Source organism: Chamaea fasciata, unplaced genomic scaffold (genome assembly GCF_029207755.1).
Source record: "Chamaea fasciata isolate MVZ Bird 193981 ecotype frontalis unplaced genomic scaffold, bChaFas1.0.hap1 SCAF_3, whole genome shotgun sequence".
NCBI lineage: Eukaryota > Metazoa > Chordata > Aves > Passeriformes > Sylviidae > Chamaea > Chamaea fasciata.
This window is the reverse complement of record NW_027094088.1, coordinates 55976245-55990147: the sequence shown is the minus strand read 5'-3', so window position 1 is coordinate 55990147 and position 13903 is coordinate 55976245. Positions and strand designations below refer to the sequence as shown.

General features: G+C 38.1%; 1 protein-coding gene across 1 annotated transcript in view; it reads left to right on the top strand.

The window, feature by feature from the left end:
* Positions 1-13903, top strand: part of ESR1 (estrogen receptor 1) — a 160277-nt gene that overhangs the window by 115492 nt on the left and 30882 nt on the right.

Here is a 13903-nt window from a genome sequence, read left to right as displayed (position 1 = left end):
TAGTGGAATAAAAAAAAACACCATTTGAATTTGAACATCAGATTGAGATGTATTATTCAATAGAATGATTATGAAGAGCAGCAGAATTAAAATCATTAAATATAAAATTAAAGCTTTCCATCTCTGTGTTTTCTCAGTCTGGGAAGCATCTTCAGTTTTTCTTGTTTATACTTGTAAAACCAGAAAAGCATTCCTTTCCGTCCTCCTCCAGCTTCTGCGTGCTGTATGAGAAAGCCCCTCTCTTATAAGTTCCTTTTTTAGTTATCTCTAGAATTGTCTTGTAGTACTTTAAAAAAGAAAGATGAGGTGTATTTCCTCTTGTACAGAACTTCTAATGAGAGAAAAGAATGAGACAATATGACACAATGTTGAGAGATGGGGTGGAGGTGCTGATTCTAAAGGACAGGGAGATGTTATATGCACCAGGAGCTTGTGTCAGACAAAGCTGAGAAATCCAGGAAAAAGCCAAAGCTGAGAAGGAACAACTCAACAAAAGTGCTTGTAAAGGAACATATACAATGCAAAACAAAACCAAAATACAGACAGTGCCTTCACTAGCTGAAGACTGGAAGAAAATTATAACAGAAGAAAAAAGTATCAAGGTCTGAATTACAACTCTGATATTGGAAATTTAAGAGGTATCCTTAATGCAATGGTTTTCAAACTCTAGGGGATCCCTAGAGTTAGGAATATAGAAGGGGAGAGAAATACCTTAGGACAAGCTGACCAGCAACAAGGAGACTGCAACAGTGAGAAAAGGTAAAGAGCACAGGCAGGAGGACCAGAGGAAAATGATGCTGTGAATCAGTCAGATGAGCCAATAGCAAATTCAACAGCTCAGTACTAGGCTTCATATTGCTGGGGCTCCTGCTAAAGGCAGTAATTTGTTCGGGGGCTCTTCCAAGTGGAAAGGTCTGTCTATTGCCTGTTCCTGTTGCCACAAGAAGAGCCTTGGGATGTGACTTACACTCAGTTCTTTCCCATTTCATCTTCCAAGCCATAGTGTTCCAGTTTTATGTCCTACTCTTTCCCCAGGAGTTTCCTGGCAACAGGCATTAAAAGAATGTGTTCAAACTGCATCATTGTATTTGCATAAAATTTCAGTCAAGGGAAACAGAGTTAGGACAGGAAAAGCAGTTAGAGAACGACTTAGAATATTTCTTTATAGAACCATTTAGAGTATTTCTTCAGATAACCTTTGAGTGAGCTCAGATATATATCCTTGAGAGTTTTCTAAACTTATCTTGCAACATTTAATTTTTTTTTTTGTTTATTCTTACCATTTTCTTTGGAAATTCCTAAAGCTAATTCTTTAGCTTTCCAGATTTTATTTCGTTGTCCAGAAGAAGAGAGAGATTCTGTAGAGTACATCTGCTGCTGATGCCATTATGCAAGTGCATAGCCAAAATTTTTTTTTAAAGATTGCTACTCCACATACTATAGAGGCATAGTTCCATTTGTACACAGTGGTTTCAAAATCAAAACCCACAATGCTATTACAAGGCTGACCCTAGTCAGGCCTTTTTGGAGTAAGAAATATTTGAATTTCAAAGATTTGAATTTTGGGGCTTCCCAACAAGCTCAAAAAAGTATCTTTAGTAACCAAAATTTATCTAACCATGAGTAATCTTGTTTACCTCTTTGACATATATTGACAGATGAAAAATGACACCTAACAGGTAAGAAGGAGTAACATTATTTTAACAAGAACCACTTAAATGTTTGAATTCATTGGACATTCAAGAGTATACAAGTTCAATTGATAGTAAGTGTTTGGAGATGAAATTCTATTGGTCTTGGCAAGTGGAAAGGCAAAAAATGAGCATTCACAGTAATCATCTTTATATTTTTTAGCCAAAACTTTAGGAAATTAAATACTTAAACTGTAATATTTTATTTCTAAAAGATATGATCCTTTTACAAAAACATTTCCTGCTATTTTTCTTTAGCTGATAAATAATTTACACTCTTGGATGCACATATCTGTCTTAGAGTCTTCAGCTATGCTGAACCCTGGAGCTTTCCAAGAAATGCTCGTTAATTTCTACTCTAAGTAAACAGTAACTAATGATCCCTCCTGATTTATTTATTTCTTAAAATAATTTACAAAAAGAATATGCGATTGTTGGAAAGCACTGATGCGATATGCATGTGCATGTGCACATATCCATTGTTTCTTGTTCACATAATTCACACAAATTGGCCCTTTTTACTTGATGTTTAATAACTTCAGCCTAGTTCATTTAGGTTCCCTCTAGTACTACATCTCTCAGCACAATCAGCTGTAATTCCAGTTTAGAGGTTATTTTAATATCATTTGTATTAGTTTTCTGTTCAAGTGAGTCACACTCTAAAATCTCATGTTAGATATATAAGAGTTTTTTAAGTTACATAGGAACAATTAGGAAAGATTTATTGCAGATGACTTCTGGATCGGCCCTTACCCTGTCTGTATTGCTGCAGTGGTGCATTATATGACACATCTGTTACCAGCTCATTTGTTTTCTTTGATTATCTCTCCGGGAAATGAACTATGTGTGGATAGAGTATGTTGTTTTGTCTGCGTGCTAGTTATGGACTGCTGTGAATTTAAACTAGTGTAAGCAAGATAAAGAATAGCCCACAGTGGAATGGGAGATGAGAAATCTGCAATTGCCTTGTTCCTCCAGGAATTTGTGCTCAGCTAAGAGTGTCCATAAGGAACTGTTGCCTTCTGTTCCTTATGTAAAGTTCTGTTGCTTTTAAGAAATGTCGCTGTCTGCCACACTCTGGAGCAGGGAGACAGAGGTGAAATATTTATCACTGTGCTTAGACTCTGGGTCTAGACCTAAAGCTTCTTAAACCTCTTAAGGAGACTTGGAAATAGAAGAGAGGAATGAAGATCTTGACTTTGATTTAGTGCCCGGTTCCCTTTGCCCACCGGAGAGGGGCACTGCTCAGTGGTACAGAGGTACCCAGTGATAGCCACAGGTATCAAGTGTTCCTTGTGAGCAGATTGATCTCAGAAATAGAAAATTCATGTCAGAATTTTCAGTTACTTATTTCCCTGCAGCTTGAGATTTGTGGTTTAGAACCAAATCCAGTAGGAACTCTTAAGAGCCAGAAACAAAGTTAATATACAGATGAGAGGAAAAGTACCATTCAAAATCTTGCTTATAGGCTAAATGTGTTGTGCTGCCTATGAAATTATATTCTGGAGTGTTTAGGTTGATTTGGAAAACCAAAATTTTAGAAATCTAATTTCAGTTTGATTTACAAAGATTGGGAAAGTGGTAGAGTAAGCTAATTAAAATGTTCCTGGAGAACATTAACTCTTATCAATAGCCTAATGAAGCATCTTCTGCAACAGCTGCTGTCCCTCAAAAAATATGGCTGCAAATAGAGAAGTGGCTACACAGGCTGCTGGCATGAGAGCCAGGTGTTTACTAAAATCCTGAACAGTCTCTGACTGGGTGTGATTGTTATATGAAAACTAACTGGAATTGAGCTAAAATTACAATATTGCCATACAACATCAACTCTTATATTAATACTGCATGTCTGACCTATTTCAGTAATTTCCATTGAGTGCAACGTAGGTAGTATTTCTTATGTGCATCACATACATTTGTAGAATGTACTCAACAAGATTGTAATTTCATAAGTATTTATTCCAGTTGTGCTGGCTAGAACAGCTCCTGCCTTTCTGCTTCTCCCTGTCTTGGGATGGCTGTGCAAGTAAAGGGATTTATCTGGATTAAAAATGAATCTTTTGGGGGTATGTTTTGGGTTGTCAATAATTTGATCCCCAGTCCAGTTCATGGCAAAATATTTGAGGCAATTGGAATGGAGGGGTGACAGTGTATCAGGAATGAATAGGCAAGTATTAATGTGATGGTGCTAGAAAGAAAAATTAATGTATCTATATTGCCAATAGTAATATAAAACTCTAGAACAAGCCTTCTTCTTTCTTAATTTCTTAATTTCTCTTTATTTTTGTGTAGAGAAGTCTTTTCCAGTCTCTCCTGTACAAAGGGCAAGAATCTTCTTGTTCCTGGCACAATTTAAAGCCTTTATCCTGTTTGCTTAAGTAGGAGTTTAGCTCCTACTTTGCATGTTGCTGTTTAATCTGCAACATAAACTGTAATGCTGTGCCGCAGCTGTGAGGGGTTGGAGACTCGTGGGTAAGAGGTAGCACCCCCTAACTCAAGCTGCATTCTTCTTCATAGAGGGTCTTTAATTGGTTTCCATCCCTGGGGTACAAGATGCTTTACTTCCCAGGAGGCAAAGAATATCTGTATTGTTGCCAATTCTTTTGATTTTCTGGAAGTTGTTCTTTTGTCTTTCTCTTCCAGGAAGGCAGTAAATTCTTCTGGAAGTTCTTTGGGCCAAGTTTTCACTGCACAGCTAGTAAATAGTGACCTGAAGTGACAGAAGCATGTGGCAGCATTTTTGAATCAGCAGTTGACTCAGTCTTCTGCAGGGTGTGATTTTGCAATGTTTGTGGAAAAGGAAAGCTCTAGTATACTTTATTTGGTGATGATGGGATTAAACACTGGTATTAATTGGTTCACATCTCACACTTTTTAAAACCAGTATACACAGAGTGGTTCTGAGCTGATGCAGAAGAGCTGCCCATGAAAACCCAGCAGAATTATCAACTTGTGACTTCATTTTTTTCCCCCACTTGGTATTCATATAAGCACAGTTATGGAGGACCACTGGCTCCAAGATGGATACCAAATGCACTGTTTTTTCCCCCCAGGCAAACGTGTAGGGTTACACTCCTTTATACTGAACCTTTTGGGAAGAATGTTGCTTTACCAGAGGGAAGCAATGACTTTGCCAATACCTTCCTGGGTCAGTTATATAGAACTCTCTTACAGTGTGTCACAGTGAATCCATTCCTAAACTGGTGTCTCAGGATTTTATCTGCTGCATGGGAAATCTGTGAAGCACACTAAATATCCCTGCCGTGAACTGCCCCTCCACCCTTCCACCCCCCACCTCCCGGTTTGAAAATTCTTAGCCTACAGGCACAAATATGAATTAAATGCGCTATTTTATACTGCTCAGTATGATCCTGTTTTATCCTTGCCAGTATGCCTTTCTTCTCAAAAAACGTGGCTTATATTTTGCAGATTTTTTTACATGCTACTTTAACTTTTTCAAGGGTTTTTTTGCTCTGCTTTTTGTTCATTTTGTTCTTGTCTTCTTGCTTTGGTAGCTTTTTGGGCTTTTTTAGTTGATTATTTTGTTGTTCTTGCTGGGTTTTTTTGGCGGGTTTTTGTTTGCTTGGGTTTTTGTTTGTTTGTTTGTTTGTTTTTGTTTTGTGGTTTTGTTTGTTTGTTTGTTTTTTGAAGCGGACACTTCTAATCAAGTGTTTAAACAGACACACATTTGAACATTTGAATGAGACAGTGCCAGGCACCACAAATACGTTTCCTTTACTGCCTTATTTCAGCAGAGAGTGCAGTCAGAGGATTCTTTTCTTTAGACTCCAGATGAACTTTTTTGTACCTTATTTATCAATAATAGGGCTCCTGGGAGGTTTTGGTAAAAATCCATCACTGCAGGCTGATGAATTCAGATCTGCTTTTTTCAGCTGACACAGAATAACTGTTACCAGCTTTCCATGGGTTATTTTATTTACAAATAATAGGGAGTAACTTGTGTTGGTGGATGACTGAAATTATTTACTAATGGGGTGTCAGAAGTATTTCACTGTAACAGTGATGATCTGTTCTCCCCCTTCTGAACAAGTTGCCATCCTCTTGGACCCTCATAATCTCTTGGCTTTCAAGTCTCTGAGCAGCTTCCTAATACTTCATGTTTAATCAGAATAGGACTATATTTAAATGTGTTTGTAGGTGCTTTAAATTAGACTCATAATTACCCTTTTCTTGTGTATCTGTAAGACAGTAGTATTAAGATTTTTCCTCTTTTTTGAATTTCCAAGTTCATCCGTCCTCCTCAGTTCATATTTTGATTGTCTATCTCTGCAAAAATGCAGCCCGAAAAGGCTTAAAAATTAGATTGATTCCAGACTTAGCAAGAGCAATTAGGAGGTGACTCACTTCTCTGAGTATCTCAGAAATTCCTGTTTTATTTGTTCTGATTAAGTTAAATTATATTCTGTCGTCTTCATATTTTGCTGCCTCATTGCTTTCTTGGCCTGTCAGATCATTAATAAACATATTTAGGACAATGAAAGTCAGACTGCTGTGTCATCTTTACAAGTTTTCACCACATTGTTGCTTCATATTTTCTGTCTCTTGCTCAGTTGTTTAGAAGTTTGCCTTTTACCATCATGGCGCAACATCGGTTCTGTGTGATCTACTTTGGTTGTGTTGATATTGTGGTCACTGCATGACTTCCTCTCATCCTGGTAACTCTCCTCGTGGCAGCCATGTCGCCATGGGAGAATATAAAAATATACAAGAGCTATAGAAGTGAATAACAGGAGCCCATAACCTTCTGGATATCATCAAAAGTGGGCAAGACCATCTGGGTAACAATCAGAGGATATTTGCTGCCTTGGGGCTCCTACACCAAGCAAAGTTCTTCTGCCTCTGAGGATAGGAGACTTCAGCCTGAAAGAAATCTTCTTTGTCTTATCCAAACTGTGCTTCAAGGATCAGTATGGTGATGCTATTCATAAATAGTCTCCTAGACTATGTCTAAACCATGTGAAGTGACTCTGTTTCCTGATCCAAGCCAAACTTTTATTCTCATCCATAAGGAGTTTGTTAAGTTTGCATTTCATATGCATGTGAAAGAAAAAAGAAAAATGAAATTAATCAAAATGCCTCTGAAATAAGAAAGACGAAAACTGCCACTTTTTTTACAAGTTAGAAAAGACATCAAATTATAATTCCAGGGAAGCCTTTTTGAATTTTAAGTTACATATTTTTCTTCTAATCTTTAATTTCTGCTATTGCACTTCTTAGAAGGTATTACAGTGATATTTTTAATGCAGTGGGATTCCATGCAATTTTCCAGTCCTATCAAAGGATGATAAATAGAATTTATAGGTCTGATCATTTTGGATGAGCTTGTACACTGTTCCAAGATTTTCCAGAAGTGTCCATCAGAGTTGTGTAAATAATTAGTTTCTTTGTTTCATGGCAGATAGAAACAGTAAAAAATAAATTTTCTCACTTCATACAAAATGAAATTTTTGAAACTTTCTGCTAGATAATAACCTTTTTGTGTGAAATGAAATTTCTTTTGATATGAAAGGGTAGACTTCAATAAAATTTCAAATATTTCAGGCACCTGTTTAAAATAAAAAGACAGTTTTAGGGAAAAGGGTCCTATATATCCAGAAATTTAGATACCTTTTTCAATGTTTAGTAGGATTAGGTGCCTGTAGAGTGCTGTAAACTAAGATGAGGTGCTGAGAAGGGGGCTGCGTTTCCAGATAGAAACCAGCCTCTTTTAACTTGTTTGTTTTAATTTTCTTAATTTTGAAATCTGACATGTTACCCAGAACATTTTAAACATGTCCGCTGACACTTTCCAAGGTAAAATGCTCTCTAAAAGTGCTTCCAAGCAGCTCTAGCCTCAGCATGTCTCCCAGCAGGCAGTATGGGAGCTTGAGTCAAGGTCACTGTTTCCTGTGGGTGGCATGGGTTTGTTACTCATTGAAGGAGAGTGCAAGAAAAGGGGTTTGAGGCAATGATGTGTTTTGTGGAAACATGCTGCTTGATAACTTACTAGGTCTCCCTGGACAAGATTAATACAAATTGCCAGGTGCAGTCCAGTGTCTTGCTTTCCCTGTGAAGTATTCCTGTGCTCTGTCTTATGATGACACTCCCACACAGCTGCTGAAACAGTCTTCTTGTTGTAGTGGTTAAAGGAAATTGCTGCAATTAATTTTGCTGTCTTTCTTCTCTTTGATGTATCCTTACAATTTCTTGGACAATTTTTTAGAGATTGGGTTATGTTCAAAACCAGTCATGTAGGGGTGAAAGGAATAGGAAGAAGAAACAATTGGGATTTCATTTATATGTGCTTGTGTTTCTGTTTTGATGTTGGTAGCAGGCAGTGTAATGGATGCTAAAGTACACATATATATAGTTTCTATTACTCACATATAAGTGCAATACACAGAAATCATACTTCAAAAGTGAACAATCTGATGGAAAAAAATGGATGCAGGTGCATTAGTCAAGCTAGTTTTATATCCTACTGACTAAAAAGAATGACCAGACCATGAACTCTGAAGTTATGCCTCATTTCTTGGATACAGCACCCTATGTTCTGAGCAATTTCTATTTGTAGTCTTGAAGTAGTTTTAATCTTCTAGCTCACTACAAACTCGACAGTTTCCCCCTCTTTTCCTTGAGTTGCAAAATAATCCTCATTTCCAGATGCTGCTGCAATGGAAGGTAATGGGTTCAGTGGTGAGCACAGTAGTGGGAGACACTGTGGAGAAAAAAGCTTAGTGCCTTGTTCACCGTATTTTATGAGTGAAGAAGGGGAGAGCTTAGCTGTCCCAGTTCCATCATGTGAAAGTTTTTGCAGTCAAAAAAAAAGTTAAATTACAATGTGACTCATCTACAACTTCCAGACATGGGTAGAGATATAAAGTGAAGCAGTGAAACTTTAATTCTTAAAGAATTAAACAGTATTGTTGGAAAGAAAATTATAAAATCAGTATTTTAGGGACAGCCAGAAAGAAGGGGGTTAATCCTTAATTTCAGCCTGAATAACTAATGTTAGTTTAGAAGAATGGCTGAAGCTGGCCATTGGTTGTGTTATCTTGCAAATCTAATTTTATATTTAAAAAGAAATGTTCTTGATTGTGTTATGATGACCTTTAAGTCTTTCATATAGCTCTTATAATTAAAGAAACAAAAAGGATAAAAAAATGGAGATATTTTTGCACCCTAACATTTGTGGAAAAAATGAGATGAAGAGCAGTAGAAATGAGCTGCTTGTGGTACAATAGCTCCAGGCTCCCTTTAACCTAGTTTTGTTTACTTGCCATCCCTTTCCTGTCCCCCCTGTGACCATTTGACCATGTGACATATCTGCATTGCCTTTATCCACCCTAGGGTTTTCCAGAGCCTCTTCTGTGAGCAAGGTCTGTCTCCTGGTGCTGCAGTGAAGGCCAGGCATGCAGTGCTGCCTAAGCCAGCTCCAGCAGGGCTCCATGTGAACCACCCCCTGCCTTGCTGCTCTCACTGACACTGGCACTGCCCCATCCAAAGTGCCTTTCCCAAACAGAGTGCTGATAAAAGCAGTAAGAGGATGTAGTAAAAGCATGTAGGTGCACTCTGCAAAAGAGGAAAACAACTGGGTAGTCTTTGATCTTTGATTTTAAAATTCTCCCCTAGTAATTGTGTATTGAATCAACCATTTGAAAACTTGCAGGGGCATGCTGGGGTCATTTAAAAAGCTCTGAAAGATTCTAACCTCAGTCTGCTTTCTTTTCCCCCCGCTCTAGATTATATGTTTAGTTGAAAACTGTGGTTGCTTAAAGAGGTTGCTCAAAGAGTGATTGCTTAATGAGACCTTTTGCCTTGAATGATTTTTTTTTGACAGCCACAAAACCATCACTTCCATTTGGTTTAGGTTGTGATTGGAGCATAGCCCGGTACTTTAGTAAGGAGGTCAAACAAATGCCGAAAACCTCGTACTGTCTTGGATGCAACTGAACAGACAAAAATAAAAATAAAAAAAAAATCCAAGCCATGCTGGACATGACCTCAAGTCTCAGGGCAAATTTACACAAAGTGTAAACTCTCTGAGCTGGTTGGTGCTCCCTAACTGCCTATGGGTCGCTTTTATGCTCCTCCTTCTTGACAGGTTATTTCATCAATGGTCTGAAGAGTTAAACCAGCAGAAGAGACCAGCAGTGTGGCAGCCCTAGCTGGGTGGGGAAGGGGAGGAGGGGAAAGAATGAAGTAGAGAGGACAGCTTGTCTTTTGTCAGTCTTTTGAGTTCATAAAAGTCAGTTAAGAATGCATAACCAGCCCCATAAATTATTTTAGCCGCATCTGCTTTTGATGGAAAACATTTTGCGTTGTTGTGACCTCTTACAAAAATGACAAATGCCCAAAAAACCCTCCAAACCACTTGCAACTGGTCTGAGTACTGGTATAAGTTTAATGTACTGTAATTAAATGTTGCAGAGGCAATAAATGAAAGATTTATTACCTCATACCATCTATTTTAGCCAGCAGCTAATAAATTTTGTGTAGTGTCTTTCTTCACCTGTCCAGGGAAAAATTCAGAGGACAACCTTCAAAGAAAAGCCTTCACATGCAGCTGATGGGATGCTCCTACACTCAAAATCACAGAGTACAGCTGCTGTTCCATTCCCACCAAGCAGACAGTGTTCTCTGGCTTTTATTTACAAGCCTGAACTTCCTGAGAAATGGCACAGCTCTCAGTGGTAAAAGAACCATTAAGTGACATCTTACTGTTGTCAAAGTGTACCCTGAGTCTCAGACATCTGGATTATGGTCCAGGAAGGCATTAACATGGTTTAAATAACTGTTATATAGTGCTGCAAGAATTTTCCAAGTAATAATGACCATCACTTTATATTGATTAGTTGAAGAGCTTTTTTTCTATACAGAAAATATATGTATGTCTCCCTTCTTGCTTTACAATAAAAGTATGATAAGCTTTCACTTGCAAACTGGCAGGCAACCTTCACTTCAAATAATCTTATACAGTAGTTGTTGTTACAGTTATTATTAACAAGATTTATTCTTATTTTAATAACTTTCAAAACTGCATGTTAAGAGGGTGAGGAAAACTTGAGCCTAAGATTTGTTTTGTACAGGTTGTTACCTTGCCTAGATTAGCGAGACTGATTAAATTTAATACTTGTGTACTTCCCTGCATCCAGCTTTTCTGCTCACATTCTAAACAATTTTCCTCCCAAATCTAACTTCATAAATCTTTTTTTACCTTTTTCTCTATGAGAAAAGTTCAGTTCCTTCTGGTTTTCATCTTTACTGATTTTCAAGAAATGGAAATTTCACTTCGGGTCAAGGAGTCTTCAATTCAAAGATTTTTGTGGTTGAAAGGATGACAGAGTGTGCTGAGACACCTCTGTCCTAATCCTGCCTCCTCCTGGTAGGAGGCACTTAACCTCCCTGTGTTCTACCTATAAAATACATTTAATAATACTTAATGGTTTTACTGCCCTTTGAAAATGTAAAGTGCTATGTGAGTGCCAATTACTTTTATTATGTTCCCTGATGGAAGACCTCAACATATCTGTGTTAAATGGTTACTGCTAATGCACTTTCTGGAATAATCTTTGGTTAACAAAGTGCAAGCATTGCAGAAAAACCCCTGTGTTTAAGTTAGGGCTGACACAGTGACAGGTGTGAAACAGTCAGGACTCGGCAGCACTCAGCTTCACTGGGTACATTTGTGTCCTGACTCAGGGATGGGCTTGAGCCACAACCCTAAGCAGCTTGTCTTCTCTCCAAGGAGGAAGTCTTGACCTTTGGACACACAGCCTGACCATCCACCAGCATAGGACTGATCTTCAGGCAGTCAGATAAATCCTACAGAATAATTTGTTTATGCTGCTGTTCAGAGAGAATTTGCTGTCTCTACAACTCCCAGAAGCATTTCACAGCTAAGGGCTGGCTCTCATGCTGAGTCACCCTGCAGACCCTGGGGCAGAACATGGTCCATCTCCCTAGGAGCATTGCCAGCCTAGCTGGTTTTGGAGAATTCTCATGTTTCTCTCAGGCAAGGAATCAGTATTTCATAAAAATGTGGCAAGGGTTTGTCAGGAGAAAAAAATGTATGTCTGGCCAGTGGCAATTGTCTGTCACTACCTCTGAGGATTTTCCATGGCCCTAAATTCTAATTATGCTTGGTGCAAAGTATTGCTTTGAGTATGTGGAATTCTACTTGCCTAACTTCTTTACAAGCTTCCTCTGGCACAGGAAACTTGAAATAGGACAGTATTTAGTAGATATGATGTAGGCAGGGTGCGCTTGGTCATTGTTTAGGCTGGTGTATACCTGAGGAGGGAAAGAAAGGTTCCTGTATTGAACAAGGAATTGGCTACTTGAACCAGGAATGGCCTCAGGAACTTTTTAGACTTCTCATTTTGAAAAGATATGGACTGGACAGGTCTGAAAAACCATGTACTTTTTGTGCAAGCACAAAGCATTGAGTGAAGTCATGATAACTTTACATATTCCTGGAAAGGAGCTGAAAAGGTTCTCATTTAAGTGAGAAATGCATTTCAGAATCATCACAGTGCAAATTTTAAGAGGAGGCAGAATAGACCAGCTCCTAGAAATGGGATCTGAAATAAGAGTGACAAATGTGACAACCCTTCAGCATCCTGCTCTAGGGCCAATGTCAGGTAGGGAATTTGGCTGGATGGTCTACCTGCCAAACTATTAGGCAGCTTTCCTAAGGCCAGCTCAGGAAGGATGGAAACCTCCACTGGAAGTGAAGAGCAAAAGCTTGCTTGATCTTGACTTTCAGTATGAATACAGACTGCGAAAGTGGGGCCACATCTTCCTTCTGACTCTGAGAGGTTTTGTCCAAAACCCCAAACACTCCTAACTGATATTAAGTTAACACTTGTAAACTGTAATTTTTATTTTTCAGAAAGAATTTAAGACCATTAGAGCTGAAAATGGAAAAATGAGAAGTACAATTTTCAAAAGGAATTAGCACTAATTAAGACCAGATGCTGTTATTTTGATTGCGAGAAATTTAATTTCTGACAGGCTGTTTAGACTCAGAGGAGACAAGTAAGTGTGTAAGTTTGGATTGGTGTGCTGCTATACTATAATTATGCAGGCAGAAAAAAAATAGAGCATTGTGAAAGAGCAGAAAAAGTAATTAGAGACTCTTACAACTGTGCCACTTGCTCTGTGTTTGCCTTTCAGATTTCCTCCCAGGAGCTCAGTAAATTGTAGTTAATTTTTTTCTGACCACACTTACAGAAACAAAAGCAATATCCTTTTAAAAAAATGAAATAACAAGACTACTCTTCTAGCAAAATATTTGGATTGAAAAATGTTGAGGTTTAGAGATCTTTGATCTTTGGTCTTCAAAATATGTCTTGGTTTAAAACACTGGTGTTGTGTAAACAATTAAAACAATATGTCCACGTCATACACTAAGTGCCCTTAGGAGGGAGAACTTAATAAAAGTGTCCTATAATTTTGGTCTGAATATCTGTGGAAAGAATTAGGAATTAGTAGCATTATAGAAATAGCTGTGTGAATACTGAGACTCAAAGAAAATGGTGTTTGTGGTTCTCTGATTCCCTTGGCCTCAGAATTTGTTTTGCTCTTCTGTTGTGTACAGACAAGGCTATAGTCAAGGTGTGGGCTTTAACCACCTCTTAACTAAGAGGTCTCAGGGCTCAGCCTTAAAGGTTGAAGAGGTTGAGTTATCTGTGCAATTTCAGAATAGAATGTCATCTTATGTGCTAGATAAATGCATAGGTTCTGTCTCACCACTCTGTTTAGAGTGGAGAGGTTGGATACCAAGCTCATGGCATTAAAACAGGCATTGATTTCACCATTTGATCAAAAAGTAGTGACTGAGGTATTGGTCCTTCAGTGAGCTTTAGGTTAGGAGGAACTGATGTTTTCCCTCTCTATGGCTGTATTTTTGAGAACAGAACTTGCCATAGGAATTAGTTTTCTGTTTGCCTTTCATCTACTTAGATATTTTTCTCTATATAAGCCTCTCTTTATTTTGTTACTTTGTTGGATGGTTGCTGCAAATTAGGTTGCAGCACCCGCCACTACTACCCTACTGTCTTTGCCAAATTAATTAGCATTCTGTTCCAAACGTGATCTGTTACATGACTGTCTCATGACTGAAATATCGTATTGAATTGTAAAAACAGCCTTTTTCAGTGGTTGTTGCCACTTTTCAAAACACTGCATTATGACAGGAAAAAACAGTG